We start from the raw sequence: 20,182 nt of genomic DNA on the forward strand, positions 1-20,182 counted from the left end.
TTATAAAGAAATTTATATTTATATATAAGACTATATATTAATATATATATTCTCATTAAAATTTTTTAATGTTTATTTTTTTATTTTTGAAAGACAGAGATAGAACATGAGCAGGGGAGGGGCAGAGGGAGAGGGAGACACAGAATTCGAAGTAGGGTCCACAGTCTGAGCTGTCAGTATGGAGCCCAATGCGGGCCTCGAACTCACAAACTGTGAGATCATGACCTGAGCCAAAGTCAGTTGCTTAACCGACAGAGCCACCCAGGCGCCCCTATATATATAGATTCTCATTGAATTTCTGTATCATCAGCTTTGCTGTGATGACAGCTCTCAAAATCTCAGTGATTCACACAATAAATGTGCATTTCTTACTCATGTTATATGTACTTCCTTGTGTGTTTTTTCCATTCTGGGACCTAGGCTGAAGGTGCAGCTCTACAGGACATGCCATTCTGGTGGTGAAAGAAAGAGCAAAAGTAGTAGAAATTTGCAATGCCTCTTAAAGCTTCTTTTGGGACAAATTTACATAATGTCCATTAATTCTAGTAGCCAAAAACCATCAAATGGCCGAGTCAAACATCAATGGGGAAGTAGAAGGCGGAGGCAGTGCAGATCACACAGTAACAGGCAAGGACATATAATAAACCCCATACGGGAAAAAGGGAAAGAAAACAATTGGCTACAATAACACAACTTCAGTGCTACAAGAGAGCTATTAATTCCACTCCCCTCTTCACTTTGGGAAAGATGAATAACCTTTCTAAGCTCCTTCTAGGGGTTGGAAATATCCCTTTCAGTTAGGGTGACTAAGGGAGGCTTTGGTAAAATTTGAGCTAAGGTTTGAAGGTTACGTAGGACATTGGGGGCAGGGTGGGGAGAAAGAGGAGGGGAGAAAGAGCAAGGACTTTGTTAGGCAAAGGAAAACCCCAGAGTAGAGGTGGGGAAATGCCAAACAAGATCCGTTTGCCACAGAGTAAAGAAAACTGGACAGACATGGGCTCCTTGAATAATGGGAATTGAAGGCTAAGGAGTTTAATTTCATTTAGGGGGCAGTTAGAAAACTTTAGATATTTTTGAGCAAGAGAGCACCATGATTGAAATGATTGCTTCTAAAGACTGATCTGATTAGGGGGTGCAGGGTGGGCTATACAGGGAGAAACAGAACAGGGAGACCAGTAAGGTGACTACATTTCCAGAAACAAAGTAGCAGCGTTTAACTAGAATGGTAGCAGTTGCAACAACAAAAAGGTCAGTTCTGGAGACTCAGAACCAGTGGTTTAAGAAATTAGCCCCCCCCACCCCATCATCTACCAGTGCTCCTAATAACAACATATTAATCTTGTGTGAATAAAGCATTTTAACAGCCTACTTTTTGTATTAATGTGTAATATACACTATTGGGCTTTTAAGAAGAAAATATGAGTGCTATGTGAATTAAAGCTTCAAGACAAGTTCCCATACCCCTATACAAGATGGTTGCCACCCAAGCCCCAAACATACAAAGCCCTCCTCTGCCGGGGAAGGGGGGGCGTTAAATTAAATGTTTTGATAGACCAAATAAGGCCAAACAAAGTCGGGGGACTGGGGGACTGGATGAATAAAAGCCACTGGTCAGTTTCAATTTGAGGTGTGCTATCCAGGTGAGAGTCTCCAGCAGGCATTTGGGAAATTCAGACCCTAAGCTCTACTTACAGTATAATGGTGTCCCAACCAACAAGATAAAAATAACTGTGTATGTGAAAATGCTTTGTAACGTGGTAAGCGCCATTGGAAACTTCGTCTAATTTAAAATTTTATTCTAGGATCCAGGTTATGTAAATAATAGACTTGAGTACTCCTTATTAAAAAAAAAAACAAACCCTACACTACTGTATTACAACTACATTAGCCTGTTTAAAAATTTTCTAATGCTTTATAATTTATTTTTGAGAGGCATAGAGACAGAGCATGAGCGGGGGAGGGGCAGAGAGAGAGAGACACAGAATCCGAAGCAGGCTCCAGGCTGAATTAGCCTGTTTAAAATGGATTTACTAGGAATTCACGTTGGTCAGTAACAAAAAAGGCGGAAAGAAGGCAGGTAGAAAGGAAGCGGACTCAGGGAAACAAATCTCCAAGAGGGAGACCATTTCAGAGAAACTCGGGGGGTCGGGATGCCCGGCCAGAGAAAAGCAGGGCGAGCCCAGGGGGAGGCCTTGAGGTCCAGGCTGGACGGACTGCGGAGCTACGTGGAAACACGCCCAGGACATTTCTGAAATAGGACATCACCCCCCGGGACAGGAAGGATAAAGGGCAGCGGATCTGGGGACAGAGCACCAGCCCCTTGGCGAACCCAGGGGGCAACCGAGTGACTCTCCCAAGGGCGGAGACCCCTCAGACAAGACAAAGGCTCCAGCCGCGGGAGGAGACCCAAGGTGCGCGTGCGCCACAGAACGCGCGTGCGCTTGGCGGCTAGCGCCGCGGCCCGAGGTGCGGGGGGGCAGGGAGACAAGGGAAGGGAGGCGTCAAGAGCAGTGAGCCAGGCGGCGGGGGAGGGCCTAGTGGTGGGGCGCTCGCGCGCGCCCACTGGTGGCCGGAGGAGAGAACGCCCACGGAGCGCTCGATGCCCACCCCTCCCTTGGGGAGGCTCGCGCTCCCGCTGCTCGCGCCTGCGCCGCCCGTCGGCCTCGGGAGCGCGCCCTCTCCCTGGTGCGCGCGCTCGCAACCTCCGCCACCCACCAGCTCCGGCACCAGCAGCAGCAGCGCCGCCGCCGCCGCCGCCCACCTTCTGCCGCCGCCACCACAGCCACTTTCTCCTCTCTTTCCTCTACTGTCCTCGCCCTCTGTCGACTATCAGGTAAGCGCGTAGCTCCTAAATCTGCCTCCCCGTCCGCCCCCTTGCACCCCCATGCTGCCAGCTCCTCGCCCCCTGCGCAGAGATGGGTTTCATGAGGTAAGCATAGGTCCGAGGCAACAGCGGGGGCCCCTCCTTGGCGCCCTGTGCGCCCTGGAGCTGGGACCGGGGCGTCTTGGAAAGAGGACCCATGCAAGGGATGCACGTATGCGTGTGTGTGTGTGTGTGTGTGTGTGTGTGTGTGTGTATGTGTGCTGAGGGGGTGTCCATGCGACACCCGGCAGACGTTGTGCGCGAAGGGTGGGGCGCGGATGGTGGTGACCTGGGGGAGGGGGCTGCTGTGCACTCTGGATCGTCACCTTTTGCCGCAATGGGCGTGTGTCTATGTGTGTGTGTTGAGGGTGTCCAATGACGACCCCCGAAACCGAACCTGTAATCCAATTTCTCTGCTTCGGTTTGCTATAAGCCCTTCAGGAAGGTATGGATCCGGTTCTAGAAAAGATGACTCCCTGCCTGCCCCTCCCTACACCTCCCCGGCAGCAATTCCATTGGGGCTTTCGCTGCCCCTGATTTAAGGCGGTGGCCCACCCCCTCCCCGTTTTCCTCCTTCAAAAACCCGCAGGGGACATTTGGGGGCTGGGAGTGGAATCGGGGAGATGGGGAGGGGTCCAGGCGCTGTCACTTTAGTCGCCCTTCCCCCTGCGCGCGCCTGGCACCGAGACGCGAGCAGCGCCGTGCCCGAGAGAAGGTAGTGCGCGGATCCCGATGTGGAGGCTCGGAAAGGCGAAAGGCTGGAGTCACCTGGCCTTGCAATGTGGAAAGACTCGGCATCGGCGGATCCCCGCTCGCTCGCGCTAGCAGCCGCAGCCCGGCACAGACGCGCGCGGGGGCTGCAGGTGCATTTCGGGGCGGGCCCCTTTCTCTGCGCTCTGCGCCTGGCGTCCAGCGTGTGCGCTCCCTGTCGGAGGCGCGGGGCTGGCGCGCAGGGCTCGCCCCTCACTGCGGCAGTGGGTGTGGACCCGGGTGGGCAAGGAGGGGGGGGGGGGGAGTAGGCTGTGCCTCCTCCCACTCCCACCCCTGCTTTTTTTCCCCTCCAAACGCGAGGTGCCATCTTTTTGCGGCGTGTCACGTCTTTACGGTTCCGTGCCAAGCCGGGTGGCTGGGCTTTGGAGGACAGGGCGAGGACTGTAATTAAAGGGGGAGAGGGGTAATCAGAGCTGGAATCTTGGTGTTTTGCTGTGGGCTTGAGCTCTGGGGGCGTTCACCCGGAATCTTTCTCGGGGACTAGCTGCTTTGTTTGTAGGGCTTACGTGATCTGCGTTGCCAGCCCTAGTTTTTTGGCTCTTATCGATGAGGGTGTTTAACCAAGGCTCCCGCCCCTCCCCCTATTTTCCGCCCCTCATTTTCGAGCCCTTTGTTAGATCTCGGGCTTGCTGGGGTCAAGGAACTCGAGTCACAGCCCCGAGGGCATGCCTGGAACGGGCGTGACCCCGCGCGGCCCCCTCCTGGAGCCGGGCCGCGCGCCAGGAAGCGTCCACCGAGCCGAGGGGCTGGGATTGGAGGTCTCCGAGATCTCTGCGGGTGGCCGCGGGGGGACCCTCTGCGGGGTCCCTACACCCCAAGAGGCCTGGGGGGGGGGGCCACACTCCATCAGGCTGCCCACCAAGGGGCACTGGCGACACTCAGGAGGTGGCGGGGACAGCGCGCAGTCGGAGACCCTCTCCGCTTCATGCCCTGTTGCTTCCCACGCGGGAGAATGTGAGGAGGGGGCAAAAGGGTTCGTCGGGTGCTTCGGGCCACACCCATTTTTTCCAGAGATGACTGGGGGAAGGGGGCACGGAGGGGAGGTTGCTATGGAAACCACACGCGTCCCGAGAAAGGACCCTGGGGCGTGGCCCCGCCCCTTCCCAGCAGAGATTGAGAACCCTAGGGACTGGCGAGGCCGCGGCCCCTCCATCTTCCGGAGGCGGCAGGAGGGAGACACCCCCCCTCCCCCGACACACACACACGCATCCCTGACTGAGCCGGTGGCTCTTCCTCATTGGCCTCCGGCGGCCGCAGCCACCCAAATCAGCGTCCCTCATGTATTTTTTAATATTGTGGGCGAATATTATTTTGGAAACGTGCAAGATTTTAACTTAAAAGCCCGAGTTCACCGCGACCCTTGAAACGAAGCGGGGGAGCGGGGAGCGGGAAAGGGGAGCACGGACCTCCGGCAAAGGAGTCCGAGCCTCGCCCTCCTGCGTAGAGCCTCGTCCGCCCGGTTTTCTGGTTAATTCTATCGCTGAAAACTGATGCGGGGGCGCAGTTCCGAGAGGGATGAGCATCTCTGAAACCGAATCATCCACACGAGCTGCACAGATTGATCTGAATGTCCGGGAAATGGCCCGGCTCAGGGTCGAGAGTCCACCTGGGGCCAGGCCGCACCTTCCCGCTGTGGCGTCGGAGATCGGAGCCCGGGTAGTGCCCGGCCTCCCTGCAGAGTTGGGTCCGCCCCGGGCGGGTTGCAGTAGAGGCTCAAGGATCGCTTCCAGGCTCTTCTCGGCTCGCCCCCCTCCACCTCCTCCACCCCCGCTACCTTAGAGCTGGGCTCGGAATTCTGGTTGTTTGCAGAGCGAGGGTCTCGTAGCCGCCCTGAGAACTGGTAGTCCATGGCCAAGGTTGCCCAGGGCAGACCCCGGGCGGAGAGGTCGCCTCCTGTCGGTTGGGGGAAAGGGAGCTTTGCCGGGAGCGAGCACATTTAGCTCAATGCTTAGGAACAAAGCGCACTCCAGACGTCCGTGATTTTGCTCCATTTTGAAATGTGTTGGCGCTTTGGTGGGGCTGTCGGTAGGCAAGGCCTGGGGGGCTGCTAATGGAGGAAATACCGGGGCCAGGGGCTGGGTGTTCATGCGCAGATCGGGAAACACCATCCCAGCTCTGAGCGCGGCTCTGAGCGTGCTTGAACTAAACGGCTTCCCCACCCCAGGATCTCAAGGGATGCAGCATGTGTGCCCACGCTGCGACAGGAAATGTCCATGCACCGATCCGAGGGCCATCAACTCCTGTCCCCAATCCCCATCCGGCGGGAGCTCCTTTACGTCCCTGGAGACCTCACTTAGCCTCTGGCAACCAGGAACCTTCAGGCCCCCGGCTCCAGCTGGGCTGAGTTGGGATGGATGATGGAACCTGCCACAGCCGCCTGGCTCTCCAAGCCACCTTGCCTGTGCTCAGGCTCAGTAGGGTGGCTTTTTTTTTTTTTTTTTTTAATCCCCATCCCTTCAAATGACATGTCCATAATTAATTAAGGTATTATTTTGCATTTTATGATGCTACTTAGGTTTGCTAGGGAAGAATTGCTTATCCATTCCTCCATCCCCAAACAATAAACAAATTGCCACCCCACCCCACCCCACCCCCATCCCAGTGCCTGGTCTGGAGTCACTCCTGGAGCTAATCAATTCCTTGACCAGTAGTTGCTTCTGTAACGGGTTGTGTTTACTGCAGTAACCTGGCTTGACTCTTGGGGTTGCCTTTGGATAGTTTGCAGGAGAGTTTTGTTGGCTTTGCTGTTTTTTGGACGAGTGACAGTCCATGACTGTGTGCCTGCCCTACACAGACCTCGTCCGCACCTGCCCGTGATGGAAGGGCGTGGCTTTTAACTGGTTTCTGGTATTAGGCTCAGCATCCTTGACAGGAACAAAAGAAATGGATTATTCCCATAAATTGCAAGAAGAAAACTTAGAATCAGTTAGACTGAGAAAGGGTCAGATCTATTCTATTTGGAGAAGAGCTCCTTCTACTGAACATGACCTTTGACCCCCATGCCCTTTGAGGGCAGTGCCAGCCTGGAGGTATGACAGGATTGTGGTGACCTTTGTTTAGGTTGGATTTCCTTTCTGCCCTTTTAACATCAGTTCATGAAGCCCATTTGTTGACCACTTTAAGAAATTGTGTTTTATCCCCCCTTCCTTCAGCATTTATGTATATGGTCTGAGTGGCTTCACAGCTTGTGTGTGTGAAAGGATGTTAGTTTTCTAGTGAAACGTGTAATAGTTTTCCAACTAGATAGTTTTGTCCTTACTCCCACCTTGAAAAAAGAATCACTCAAAAACAAATAAAAACATGCCCAGGGGCTTAATACAGTGCTGGACATCCAATAGGTATTTGGTCCATACCCATTTAACAAATCAATGGGTAAAATGGGAAAATGCAGGTCAAAAAGGTGGCAAAGAGAAAGTAGAATGGGAGGGGGGTGCCTACTCAAGGTCATGGCATCAGGAAGGTTTGGGAACAAATCCAGTCCAGTTTGTCCCTTGCTCAGTGTCCAAATGGCACCCCTCAACCTGCTTCTGCCCTTTGGTGCACCTCCACACCCTCCCTCCCCTGCTTCTGAGCCACCCCCCTTCTCGGTACAGCACTTCCCGGCTCATGTCACCCTGGTTGGCCAGAAGAGTGCTGAGGAGGGAGGAAGGGAGAGAGACCACACAATCCCGCCCTGCCATCTCTGGGACTGTAGGCGCTCCCGGTACCCGAGGTCAGAAGGACGGAGGTGGGAAACCCCATTGGCCTCTGCCGCTCCCCGTCCTCCCACCCAACCCTTTTCATGATCCCGCTTCAAAAACTGCCCTCCGACACCTCTACAGCCCCAGAAATATCCACATGACTAGTCACCCCCAACTCACCACCCTAGGTGCTTCTGCCAGTGCCTTGCAGGAACACTCGCATGGAGGGGCACCTGAGCAAGTGGTGAGAGGAGAAGACTCCTGCCTCATCAACCGGGCTGCAGCAGAGAGAGAAACCTGATCTTCCAGCCGGGACTCTCCACTGTTTTCCTGTAAAACAGTGGGTCTCAGCTCCCGGGGCCACTGACATTTCTAGAGACATTTTTTATTTTCACAGCTCGGGAAGAGTTGTGGCATCTAGTGGGTAGAGGCCAGGAATGTTGCCAAAGGTCCTGCAAGCCACAGGACAGTCTGCCACATCACAAGGTATCCGACCCCAAATGTCACTAGTACTTGAAACATTGTTACTCTGGTCCTCTTAACGTGGCAGCTTATGTTCCTCAAGTGCCTTTAAGGAGGCATTGTTCTAAGTGCTCCCCAGAGATGATCTCATTTAGTCCTCACGGCAGCCCCCTTTGGTAGTAGGTGCTGTTACTGTCTCTGTTACATATGGAGAAACTGACGTACAGAGAGGTTTAGTAACTCACTAAAGGTCACACAGCCAGTGAATGGTAGAGCTGGGATGTCTGACACTAGCCACCTCCCCTTCTCAGCTACACATGGCTTTAGTAGGCCTTTGTGGGCTAGCCTGGAAACCCAAGCGTGCTCTGTAACATTGACCCAGTGAGAGTATTCAAGTTCCAGAGCCACTGATTCACAAAATGAGCTTTTGAGAGAGTCTGTAATTGGAACACAATCTAAAGCTCACAATTTCTGATCTAGCCTTGACACGTGGAGCAAGGGATTTCACTCAGCCTCTGTGCCTCTGTTTATAAAACAAAGAGAAAATATCCCAGGGACCTTAAACCCAGGAAGCCCCAAACCCAGGTTTTCAAGACCGCTCTATCATACAAAAGAGCAGCTGGGTCTGATTGACTCAGATGAGGCTAGAAATCAAGACTGGGGGCTCATGACATAGATTCCGCTATGGTCAGGGTCAAATCACTGAAGTTTTAGGGACGGCAGATTCTCATCTTAGGTCCTGCCCCTGTGAGAGATTGAAGCTTTGGCACCAACCAGTGGGACCAGCTCTGAGCCTGTGGCTGTGAGTTGAGTTGGATGGGCATGGAAAGGGCCTCACGCAAGAATCTCGGGGCTCCCTTGGCAAAGGTGCTACCTGCTTCTTGCTTCCTGGGGCCCAAGCTCTGCAGGAAGTATTCCTTTATGCTGTGACTTAGAGGGACTGCCTAGAATCCTTCATCCCCAGGACTCACTGCCGCTCCACCCTGGGAGAAGTTTGGAGGCCACTGTAATCCCACAGCCTCCCCTGTACCCTGTGTGGGCAGTCAGACATATACCACACCCATCAGTCTCACCCCAATTACCTCGCCAAAAGGGTTACTGTCCAAGAATGCGTTTCCTTCTCCAGGCGCCATGTTCCTGCCACCTCCAGGTTTCTTTTCTGCACAGATGGCCTCTGCCTGAGTGTGGGGAAGCAGTGTGAGGCCAGCTCGGATGGGTTTTGAGCTTTTTGAGTTCTCTGATTCGGAAGCATTCTGCAGGTGTGCAGCCATGTGGGCTAGAATCGGCTTCCACAGAATACAAATTTGAATGACTTCCAGGTGGATTATCTGAATTTGTTTTTGCTTTGTTGACATTTTAGCGGGTTCTGTACTTGCTCCAATCAGGGACGCTATTGAAAGAATCCCCCCAAAATGTATTTTGTGCCTCAGCTGTTGAAGGAAAGTTTGTGAATACCTTGCAGGCAGACACCGTTTCTTCCTCAACAGGCCCTCAGTGCAGGGCACTGGCCGGCGGCAGAGAGAGGTATTACTTTTGGTCAGTTGTTTAAGGGTGTGGACTCTGATCAGACCTCTTGGGTGCAAATCCCGGCTCCCCCACTCACTGTGGGACCCGAGCTGTATTGTCCCCCAAGAATTTGGTGTTGTCCCCAAACTGGGGTATGCCAGTACCTATCTCACTGGTTGCTGTGAGGTTTAAAAGGGGGTGGGGGGTGATGTAGTGCTTAGCCCAGGGCTTGGCACCTAGTAAATTGCTCAGTGAATGGTCTCAAGGGCAGCAGCCTCTGGATCAACGCTGGTGACTGGATGAATGTTCAAAGGCATCTACCGACCCTACTGATGGAATCACTTGTAACAGATAAATTGTTACACTGAGTAAGGCTCGAGCTACAAGTAGGCACCTGCCCAGCTACCCCTGGAGGCTGGAAGTGGGTTCCCCGACTTCACACACACCTCTGTTTAAATGTGCAGACAGAACTCTTGCCACAGGCAAGCAGAATGACTTGTCATCTGTTGTCCGTGCTTCTGTCCTCTTCCTTCCTGAAATCCACTCCACGCCAGGAATAGACTGTGTAATCAACATGCCAGCCTGAGCCGGACCACGCCCTCCCACCATCCCGGGAACGGTGACCTGGCTTAGCTAACGCACGGGTTCAGAGCTCTTACTTGTAACTCACTGAATAAAAAGTGAGCGAGGATGGGCTTGGGAAGGTAATGGAAGGCAGTGGAGGAGACGATTTACAAATGCGTTGAACTTGGTAAACTGGTAAGCAGGCTTCATGGTCAAGCAGGAAATGTTAGACAAAACAAAATGGACATGTTCTGAATCCGGGGAACTCCCAAGCATCTGATAAGCATGTTCATATCTGAATTACTAAATCTGGTTTAACAAGCCTTCTTATCTATGAAATGAAAACTGAGGGTCAGAATACGTTAGTTTTTCAAAGCCATTACATCAGAAAAACCATTACAAAATGATGCTCTTGGTGTTTGGATCAGCTGGTTGGAATTTCTTGTCTTTTTTTACCTAAGCCACACTCATAATACGTTGGTTAGGACTTCAGATTTTAGTTCCTTGGAAAAAGGGCTTACACTACAGAGGAATCTGAATGCAGACTCTCTCTAGCATTTTACTATTTTGTTCACAGTCTGTAACATTTTGTTTGACAGTAAAAAATTACTCATCTTTTTTTTTTTAATCTTTATTTATTTATTTTGAGAGAGAGAGAGAGAGAGAGAGAGAGACTGCACGCGAGGGGAGGGGGGAAGGGCAGAGGGAGAGAATCCCAAGCAGGCTCTGCAGTGTCAGCAGGGAGCCAGATTCGGGGCTTGAACTCATGAACTGTGGGACCATGACCTGAGCTGAAATCAAGAGTCAGACACTTAACAGACTGAGCCACACAGGCGCCTCCAGAATTACTCATCTTTTTTTTAATTTCTTAAAAAAAATTTTTTTTTAATGTTTATTTTTGAGAGAGAGAGACACCGTGAGCTGTGGAGGGGCAGAGAGAGAGGGAAACACAGAATCGGAAGCAGACTCCAGACTCTGAGCTGTCAGCACAGAGTCCCACACGGGATGCGGGGCTCAAACTTGGGGCTCAAATTCATGAACTGTGAGATCACGACTTGAGCCGAAGTTGGACTCTTAACCAACTGAGCCACCCAGGTGCCCCCAGAATTACTCATCTTTATGAAATTTTTCCAAAGCCTTCAACTGGATTTTCCTAAAACAAGTTAATGGTTTTAAGAGTTTGCCTTTCATTTTGCATTTGAATCTCATTAGCTTGCATCTTATTTAAATGATGGAGTTATTGTAACAAGTGTGAAAGATTGGCTGTGGCAGGAGGAGGCCTTGGCTGTGGACATCAGGCCCTGTGGACCCAGCCTTGAATATTTACAGTCCTTCCTTCCTGCTTCTTACATGGTGACAGCTAGGACAGGACCTACTGTGGAGACTTTGGTATTAAGTGAATGGTGGGCAGTCCCCACCCTCTCCCCACATCTTTTCCCTGCCCACCAGGACTAGCTCAGCACTTTGAGTCCATTCACATAGAATCCTGGTTTAAGGGAGTGTTGCAAAACTCTCCCCATAAGACTCAAAATAAACGTAAATCCCTCTTACTATATTAATTCTCCATAGTGAAGGAATTTTAGATCAAGGTCCAACAATGAAAAACCATTGTAAATCAGCACGTTAGAATTAAATCTGAAGCTGGTGAAAATAGTGTTCCATTCATGGTCCTTCCTTTGCTCTTGTCCGCTGTCCTGCTCAATCAGGCATCCAATAGAAGAGGGACACAATTATCTCTGGTCCCAGCTTCTGGTTTTCCTACCCACCTGTGGCCTGGTTTTCTGTATTTCGAGGAAGGCTGGATGATGTTGTTTTAGGATTAGTCTGCAGTTGTAGCACAGAAAGGCCAGGATGCACTTTCATCTATATGCCCTCCTCCCCAGGACACCAAGGGGATTAGAAGACCCCTGGGTCCATAATTGCTGTCATGTCATCTCTAGCCGACACATAATGCCAAGAAGGAAGTGCTGGGAAAGACTAATTCATGGAAACGCGCAACTGTTTCCCTCCTGCATGGCAAAGGACCTGAGTTAGGACCAGTGTTCTCAATTGTGTGTCAGCCGAATTGTCCAGTTCAGCCGCATATTTGAAGGTCATTTCAGAGATGCTTTTTTCCAAACCATTATCTTAACTCACGCTCCCTCTCACAGCCTACCCCTCAAAAAAGAGGCTTATTGGATAATTAATAATCTAAAACCAAGTGCTTTCATGCCCAAGGGAAGTTGACAATGTAAAAAATCTCTTTGGTTTAAAGTATATAGACATATAAATATTATAATTATATATTTAACTGTGAATATTCACTCCCTTATTTGTTGTATGTCTAGACTTTATATATTGGGTTTGCCGAACACCTGAACAGCTTTCAACTTTAGTATTAGTAACGCATCCGAATTTAAGTCAAGGTATACTGGGGCACCTGGGTGGCTCAGTCAGTTGAGTGTTTGACTTCAGCTCAGCTTATGATCTCTCTGTTCATGGGTTCTTACCCCGCATCGGGCTCTGTGCTGACAACTCAGAGCCTGGAGCCTGCTTCAGATTCTGTGTCTCACGCCCCTCTCTCACTCATGTGCGCTCGCTCGCTCTCTCTCTCTCAAAAATAAATAAACATTAAAAAAAAATTTTTAAGTCGAAGTATGTTAATAAGCCAAGCAAAGGATGTATATACAAGTAAGATAGTTGTATATAATTTGCTGTATTGGGGTTCAGTAATAATTGTGGTGTAGATTCATGTGAACCTGTCCCTTTCAAAGTTGCCCGTTGCCAAGAATAGCAGTTTGGAAGTCACCAGCCCTTCTGCCATCCACTTTCGTCTTGTCTTTTCCTTAAGAACAGGGAAACTCCACACTGGCCCCAACCCACATGCAGCAGCTGAGTTTCAGCTGGTGCTGTCACCACAAGCCCAGGTTAGAAATGAAGGATTTCGCAGAACATCCCTAAATCCGCTTGAATAAAGAAGCTATCAGTGACAGACTCACCTGAACCTGCTTTAACCCTATTTAATCTTTCCCCAGGGTTAATCCTGTGGGATGTGCCTCCTGGGCATCTCTACTGGGTTTAGTTCTGCCTCCTGTCGTTCTGAAGTCCCTCCCTTTTTAACACTGCAGGGAGTGATGGCTGCACTCTGTTCCCTGCAGAGTGTTAATAAAGACTGAATAAATTGAAATAAATCCCTTTCAGTGTCACTAAAGTGCTATAAATAATTATGAACCAATGCTTGATGCCTGATGGGAAATGCACGGGAAAAAATTTTTTTTTAACTGGCAGGATTCATGTTATAAGTTGACAATCTGGGCCAAGTGAAAAAGAACTTAAAAAAAAAAAAAGATCTCCTTATCATTTATTGCTGGCAAAAATGAATTCCAGAAGTTAACCGTCACCTCATTTTGTGGACCCGTTATCACCCGCTGCGTGGGCTTGCCAAACCCTGAATTTAATTGCAGCCTTTCCTACTTGCCAACTGAGAGACTTGTGGGGAAGTTAAAGATTTCCTGTACCTCCATTTTTGTATCTGTAAAATGGGGATTGTGCAGTCCCCCAGCCCCAAGTGGATGATAATGTGGGCTCCCTTCTCACTGGGTAGTTGCAGAACTGAAATAAAACCATCTATGAGAATTCATTTGAGCTTCTCAGAAGACAGGTACCACAGGGAGTGGGGATCCCTCCCGGGAGCCAGAGTCAGGCGCCAGACCTGAAGTCTCTCGTGGGTTGAGTGGAGCTTGATGCCTGAAATAGTACACCTGCGGCCCCCTTGCCCCCCTCTTGCGGGCCAGACGGTGCAGGCTCATTCCCAGGGGTGAGCACCCGTCAGCAGGGCCTGCGCCCAGGATGGATGGACAGGCGGCTGCAATCCAGCCTCTACGGGTTGTATCTGTCCCCCTCTTCCCAGAGGAGGCCTAAAGCCAGGGTGCAGGACAGGACAGTGGGTGGAAGTGCCCGTAGCATAACCTCAGGTGATATCCTGCCCCTGCCAGTGCCGACTTCTCTGGAGAGGAGCTGGAGCTTTCCTGACACCCCCAGATGGAACATCCTAGGAGCCCTTCCATTTTCCCTGGGGGTTTTCAGTTTCCTCCTAATCAGACAGGAACTTGCTACAGAACCTTCTATTTCTAATGAGGCCTGGGAGCAGCCTCTTCCGGCTACCGGGTGGTTAGCCCGGGTCGGGAACCGATTAAGGCAAGAGTGATTGAATTGAAGGTTGGAGTTGACAAGGGGGTATAATATTCCGTTGGCTCTTTGGTGGCAAGAACTCAGTGAAGTCTCATTCATGGAAGCGCTTGCTCTTGGGATTCGAATTGACTGGAGCTGGGCTGCCGTCTAGCTGTCTTTGCCCAGGGAACGGAGAAACCCGGTTTCTCAGGCGTGTGCATGGTGGGTAGTATTTCAGGGCAGGTGTGTAACCCCAGCCCAACTTCCCTACTTCAGACCAACTGAATGCACTCCCTACTGGTCCAAGTTGGTTTTATTGTATGAAGATGCTGATAATAACGGTACCAGCCAGTTGCATTTATTTTACTAAAAACATCGCCTTATTTAACCCTCACTACACAACCCCCGCCCTCTGAGGCAGGGATCATCATCCCCATTTTGCGGGGCAGCAGACTGAGGCCCAGAGAGATCTCGGCCGGGGACACAGCCAGATCGCACTTCTCTGCAGCTCCTGTGCCTCCTGCCTTCAGTGCCTCCCCTCTGGGTCCGCTCTCCAGGCCAACAGGCATGTCTTTAGTGCTAATGACCAGAGAAACTGTGCCCTCCAGCCTCCCTGAATAGGTCGTATGTAACCTGAGCCTGGAGAAGGTATCTTAAACCGAAAGCTAGCCTCTAAACTGGGCTGTTGTTTCATGTTGCCGGTGACGGCAGAACCAAATTTAGTGTCGTGGGCAGGTCGACAGTTATCAAACAGAACAGCTCGTTTTTCTTCCAGTTCACATAAAGCATGAAAAATCTCCACCCCTGCCACACTTCCGTGGAGGGGTATGTGTGACCCAAGGCTGGCACAGGTGGCCAGGAGGGGTCCGGTGTGTAAACTCAGGGGAGATGACATTCAGGTTCCCGGGCAGTGTCTACAGGGAGAAATTTCATTGAAAGTGGGCATTTTCCCTGGACCAGGCAGACGGCTGTTGTTAGGAAAAAGGGTCAAGGTGGGAGGGAGGGAGGGAGGGAGGTTGGGTTGCAATACCCAGCCTCTTGGTGTACCGTCTGATCCCCTTCATACAACCATCCACTTGATTTCCCCCATGTCTACACCACTGTGGTTCATGCTCTAGGACCAGGAAAAGAGGGAGTGATGGGGAACAGAAAAGGGGGGCTCACACAGATGGGGTTGGGTCACACATATTACATATTTAGGATTTGCAACCTCACCAGGTACTTTTAATGGTATTGAAATACATTTCCCACAGCCACTCTTGCATCTGCAGCAAGCTATTTCTCAGTTCTGTTCTTGCCTCCCACCTACTCTGCAAATTTGTTTTAAGTTTATTTTTTTTATTTGGGGGGGAGGGGCAGAGAGTTGGGGGAGGGGCAGAGAGAGAGGAAGAGAGAGAGAATCCCAAGCAGGCTCCACACTGTCAGCACAGAGCCCAATGGAGGGGTTCAAACTCACGCACCATGAGATCATGACCTGAATCGAAATCAGGAGTCAGATGTTCAACCAACTGAGCCACCCAGGCGCCCTCCCCAAGTTTTTTTGTTTTTGTTTTTTTTAAATCCACTGGCTATAAAGGCAACCCTATACCATATGTGAGATCCCACCCTAGTTTCCTAGTTTCTGTTTTGTTGGATTTTTCTGGGGGGAAAGACAGAGCAGTAATCATTTCAGTCTACAAATTTTATTCAGGGTGAGTAATACGAGTTGCTCTTCAAGAAAATTCTTAAAAGCACCCCAAAATGGGGCCACCTGGAAGAACACTGTCAGTCTTAGCACTGAGCACAGGCCCGCTTAGCTCTCGTGGACCCCGGTGGGAGCTGCAGGTTTGCACACAGCCCTGGAAGCAAAGTCAGGAGCATGAGAACACTGGGCAGAGGGCAGCTCTCCTGGTCACCCTTTGGACAGGCCAGAGTGTGCTGGCCGCATCTGTGCCTCTGGGTGCAGGGACCTCATCATCAAAGGCTATGGCCACATAATAGATACCAGAACTTCCAGTAGAACAGACCCTGTCCCCCGTGGGCCCAAGTTTGCAAAGAACACTTAGGATGATGAGGCTTTCTGGATGCCCTAATATCTTTCTAGTTTGGACTAATTAGGGAATGGTCAGTCTCATTTAAAAACCTGAGTTACTTTAACACTCTTATCTAGGTATTTGGGAGAGGGAAGTAGCGTAGGAACATTTTTTAACACATAGGCATGAGGAAGAGCTCACGTCTGGGTGGCCTACATGATGTGATGTCAGGACTCCCCATTCCCCAAATTGCTAATAAGCAGATAGTACTTTACAGTTGATATGATCTCCTTTAGTTCTCTTTTTTTTTAACGTTTATTTATTATTTTTGAGAGACAGGGAGTGAGCAGGGGAGGGGTAGAGAGAGAGGAAGATAAAATATGAAGCAGGCTCGAGGCTCCGAGCTGTCAGCATAGAACCCGACACGGGGCTCGAACTCACGAACCATGAGATCATGACCTGAGCTGAAGTGGGACACTTAACCACTGAGCCACCCAGGTGCCCCAGATCTTATTTAGTTCTTGATGTGAGCCTGTAAAAATTCTTTTCCCTTTCACAAATCATGAAACTGAGGTTCAAGGAGGTTAAGTGGGGTTCAGGAAAGCTAAGTGGTACTTCAGATCACATGGCTAGTTTTAGACCGACAGAGGATTTGAACCCAGGACTTCTGCTTCTCAAGAGCAGACCTCACCCCTGGCTTTTCCGTCCGTGGCTCTCCACTCATTGTTTTAGCCTGAGGGATCCAACCAACTGCCGGTTCCTGAGTAGAGGGTAGGGGAGAGGAGACCTCACTGCTTCCCACACACCTCCCCAGGACAAAAAAAAAAAAAAAGTTTTATACATGTATGTGTGTGTGTGTGTGTGTACACACACACACATACATATTAACATACATATATATATATATATATATATATGGCAGTGACCTGGAATTTTAGCCTGAGGATTTGTACATTATGATAAATAAATGAAAAGATGGCTTTTCCTTCTTAAAAAAAAAAGTCTATTCGGCATAAGATATGTTTGGTGTGTGGTCATAATTTGTGTCCCCCCAAAAGTGCTCCCTGCACCCCAGCAGTGGGGAGCAAGGAGCAGTGCAGGTGAAGGGAGAAGATGAAAGTCCAAGTAACCCCGTTCTGGGTCAAACTGGTAGGGATGCCCTAATGGTTTGCTTCGTGGTCATCACCCACATTTCCAGGGATGCAGAAGACCCGGAAAGAGGGGAAAACCTCCACGGTGTTAATTAACACAGACCTGCCTAAGTAACACATCCTGTAATACAAGTTTTTTTTCATAACTAAAGGCTAAAAGTGGTTGCTAGAATTTAAAGGTAATTAGTAAATTAATGGGGTTTCTCTCTATACGACTAGTTTCAAAGCAAATTGATTAAAACCCTCCTCCTTCACATTACTAGTGTCCATTATTTGGTGTTTAATTTCCACAACGTTGTCTCATTCCACTTTTTTTGGGCTTCCCCCAGGGAATGAGGCTCCCTAACACATCCGTCTGTTGGCCAATGTTTTGTTCATCTTTGTATCCTCAGTGCCTAGCACATGAATTCTGTGCAAGTGGCACAGACTAAAGGCTCGGTAATTGGTGAATGAATGAATGGATGAGGGAGTGAATTCAGTACTGATGAAAACCTAAGGCCTTTCTTTTATTTTTTGAATATTTTTTAAGTTTATGTATTTATTTTGAGAGAGAGAAAGAGCAAGCGAGGGAGGGGCAGAGACAGAGGGAAGGAGAGAAGCCCAAGCAGGCTCCGTACTGTCAGCACAGAGCCCGATGCGGGGCTTGAACTCACAAAACCGTGAGATCATGACCTGAGCTGAAACCAAGAGTCTGATGCTTAACCGACTGAGTCACCCAGGCACCCCAAAACTTAAGGCCTTTCTTAAAGAGACTTGCAGGTATGTAACTCATATATTTGTGAGTGATGTGCCACTTTATGATTTTAATACCCAATCATTTTATATCAAAACAATTCTGGGGCACCTGGCTGGCTCAGTTAACTGGTGGAGCATGCAACTCTTTTTTTTTTTTTTTTTTTTTTGGTAGTTTTCATGTTTTTATTTAAATTGCGGTTAATTAATATATAGTGTAATATTAGTTTCCGGAATAGAATTTAGTGATTCATCACTTACATACAACACCCAGTGCTCATCACAAGTGCCCTCCTTAATACCCATCACTCATTTAACCCAGGAGTGTGCAATTCTTGATCTTGGGGTTGTGAGTTCGAGCCCCCCGTTGGGTGTAGAGATTACCTAAAAATTAAATCTTTAACAACAACAAAACAATTCCAACACTATTTTTTCTCTTAATGCTTTCACACAAATGACCTGGAGTGGGGAGGGGTGCAGGTCAGCATTTTGAGTGTTAGAAGGGGAAATATGTACACTACTTGCCAGAATCTTTTAAAAAGCTAAGACTTTGTATTGGTCTAAGCCTTAAGATTCTCCCGAAAACCAGAATGAGCCCTGCTTCAAAGACCAAAGATGTTGATGGGCAGGACTGGGTGTGAGGCCTGGTCCCTAAGCTCATACTGGGAGGGGTGGTGAGCAGGTAAAGGTGAGCGGCTTAAGTCCCTGCCTCCTGGGGAGAGGCTCAGGCCCAGGGAGGGCTGTCAGAATTAGCGAATTAAAACCCTGGATGCCTGGTTAAATTTGGACTTCAGATAAACAACAGTTTTTGTATGTTTTTTTTTTTTTTAGTATAAGTGTGATGGGCTACATAAATGCTCCCCAAGGATATCGGATCCTAATTCCCAGAACCTGTGACTATGACCTTATTTGGCAAAAAGGATCTTTGCAGATGTCATTCAGTGAGGGATCTTGAGGAGAGATTCTACTGCATTGTCTGGGTGGGTGGTAAATGCAGTGTCCTTACAAGAAGGAGGCAGGGAGACGAGAAGACCCCGTGATTGATGATGGAGGCACAGGTTGGAGCGACGTGGAGTGATGTCGATCGCAGCAGCCATCAGAAGTCGGAAGAGGGAAACAAAGGATGTTCTCCTAGAACTTCCGGTAGGAGGGAGACCTTGCCAACACCATGGTTTTGTCCCAATGATCTGATTTTGGAACTCTGGCCTCCACAACAGTGACAGAATAAAAACCTATTCCTTTAAGCCACTCAGTCTGCAATTTATTGCAGTGGCCCCAGAAAACTCACACACAAAGTATGTCCCACGCAGTCTTTGGGATATACTTACATTTAAACAGTTGTTGTTTATCCAAAGTTCAGATTTAACTGGTTGCCCTCTATTTTATCTGGCAACCCTGATTGCCAGGGCCAAAGAAAGGGGCTTTAGTAATTTGCAGGGAAGCTGGTTGAGGCTCTCAGGAAGTGGACATCCTTACACTAGGAGTCTTTGTGAGCATTTGTGAACACAGTTCCACTGAACCCGTTTGAACTTTACTCTGGACAAAAAAGGGGGGCAATTAGACAGGTGTTAATGATTTATTCTTTCAACAGTCACTTGAGCAACTTCCTATAAAGCAGCAGCTCTGTGTGAGGGCAGAGGGGTAGGACATGAATTGATCCAATACCTGATGAATCCTGCCAGATAAATCCCGTGAAATATTGATAACACCCGAGCTCGGGTGATTCCACGGCACATTTCTGATACCTGAGCTGCCCCTGGGAGTCCCGCACCCTTCCTGCGGGGTGGCGGGGCCCACGCAGAACCCGGGCGGTCCCCGGGCCCTCGGGTTGTGAATCCTGCTCGCAGAATCCACGTTGTTAGAGCTTTAAGGGACCTTGGGTCATCCAGAACAGGCAGGGGGTCCTGGGACACCTCAGAATTGCCCCAGACATCTTACCAAAATACCAAGCCTGGGAAAAGAGAAAAACAGATAGTTTACAGGAAAAAAGCAAGAAAAAAAAAAAGGGTGGGGACTGAAAAGATGCTCGACTTCACCAGTTATAAAGGACCGCTGATAAAGCCACAGAGAGATGCCACTGTCCCGTGGATCAGGTAGCAGAGATCTGGAGGGGAGGTAACCCTGCAGCTGGCTGGCGTATGCTGTCACCTCCTCTGGAGAGAAATGTGGCTGATCCATCAGATGCCCTTTGACAGAGCATTGCCACTTCTAAGAATTTATCCTCGGTATGTGAGCAAAGGCATCTGTGGGAGGATGCACTGGGGAGCCGTCTGTTATGCAAAAGTCTGGAAA

At 49.6% G+C, this 20,182-nt stretch overlaps 1 protein-coding gene across 19 annotated transcripts in view; it reads left to right on the plus strand.

The window, feature by feature from the left end:
* The first annotated feature begins 2,500 nt into the window (after positions 1-2,500).
* MAPT (microtubule associated protein tau) overlaps positions 2,501-20,182 on the plus strand; it is a 96,975-nt gene continuing 79,293 nt past the window's right edge. For 4 of the 19 annotated variants that reach the window (XM_060645818.2, XM_060645821.2, XM_060645820.2 and 1 more), the window contains exon 1: positions 2,518-2,833. The gene's annotated coding sequence lies outside the window, so the exon portion shown is untranslated. Of the gene's footprint in view, positions 2,834-2,907; positions 2,930-3,616; positions 3,727-20,182 lie in introns of those variants that run through there. The other 15 variants (XM_078437028.1, XM_060645811.2, XM_078437031.1 and 12 more) reach the window with 11 other exon arrangements.

This window comes from Panthera onca, assembly GCF_046562875.1.
Source record: "Panthera onca isolate mPanOnc1 chromosome E1 unlocalized genomic scaffold, mPanOnc1 haplotype 2 h2.Chr16_ul_2, whole genome shotgun sequence".
Taxonomy (NCBI): Eukaryota; Metazoa; Chordata; class Mammalia; order Carnivora; family Felidae; genus Panthera; species Panthera onca.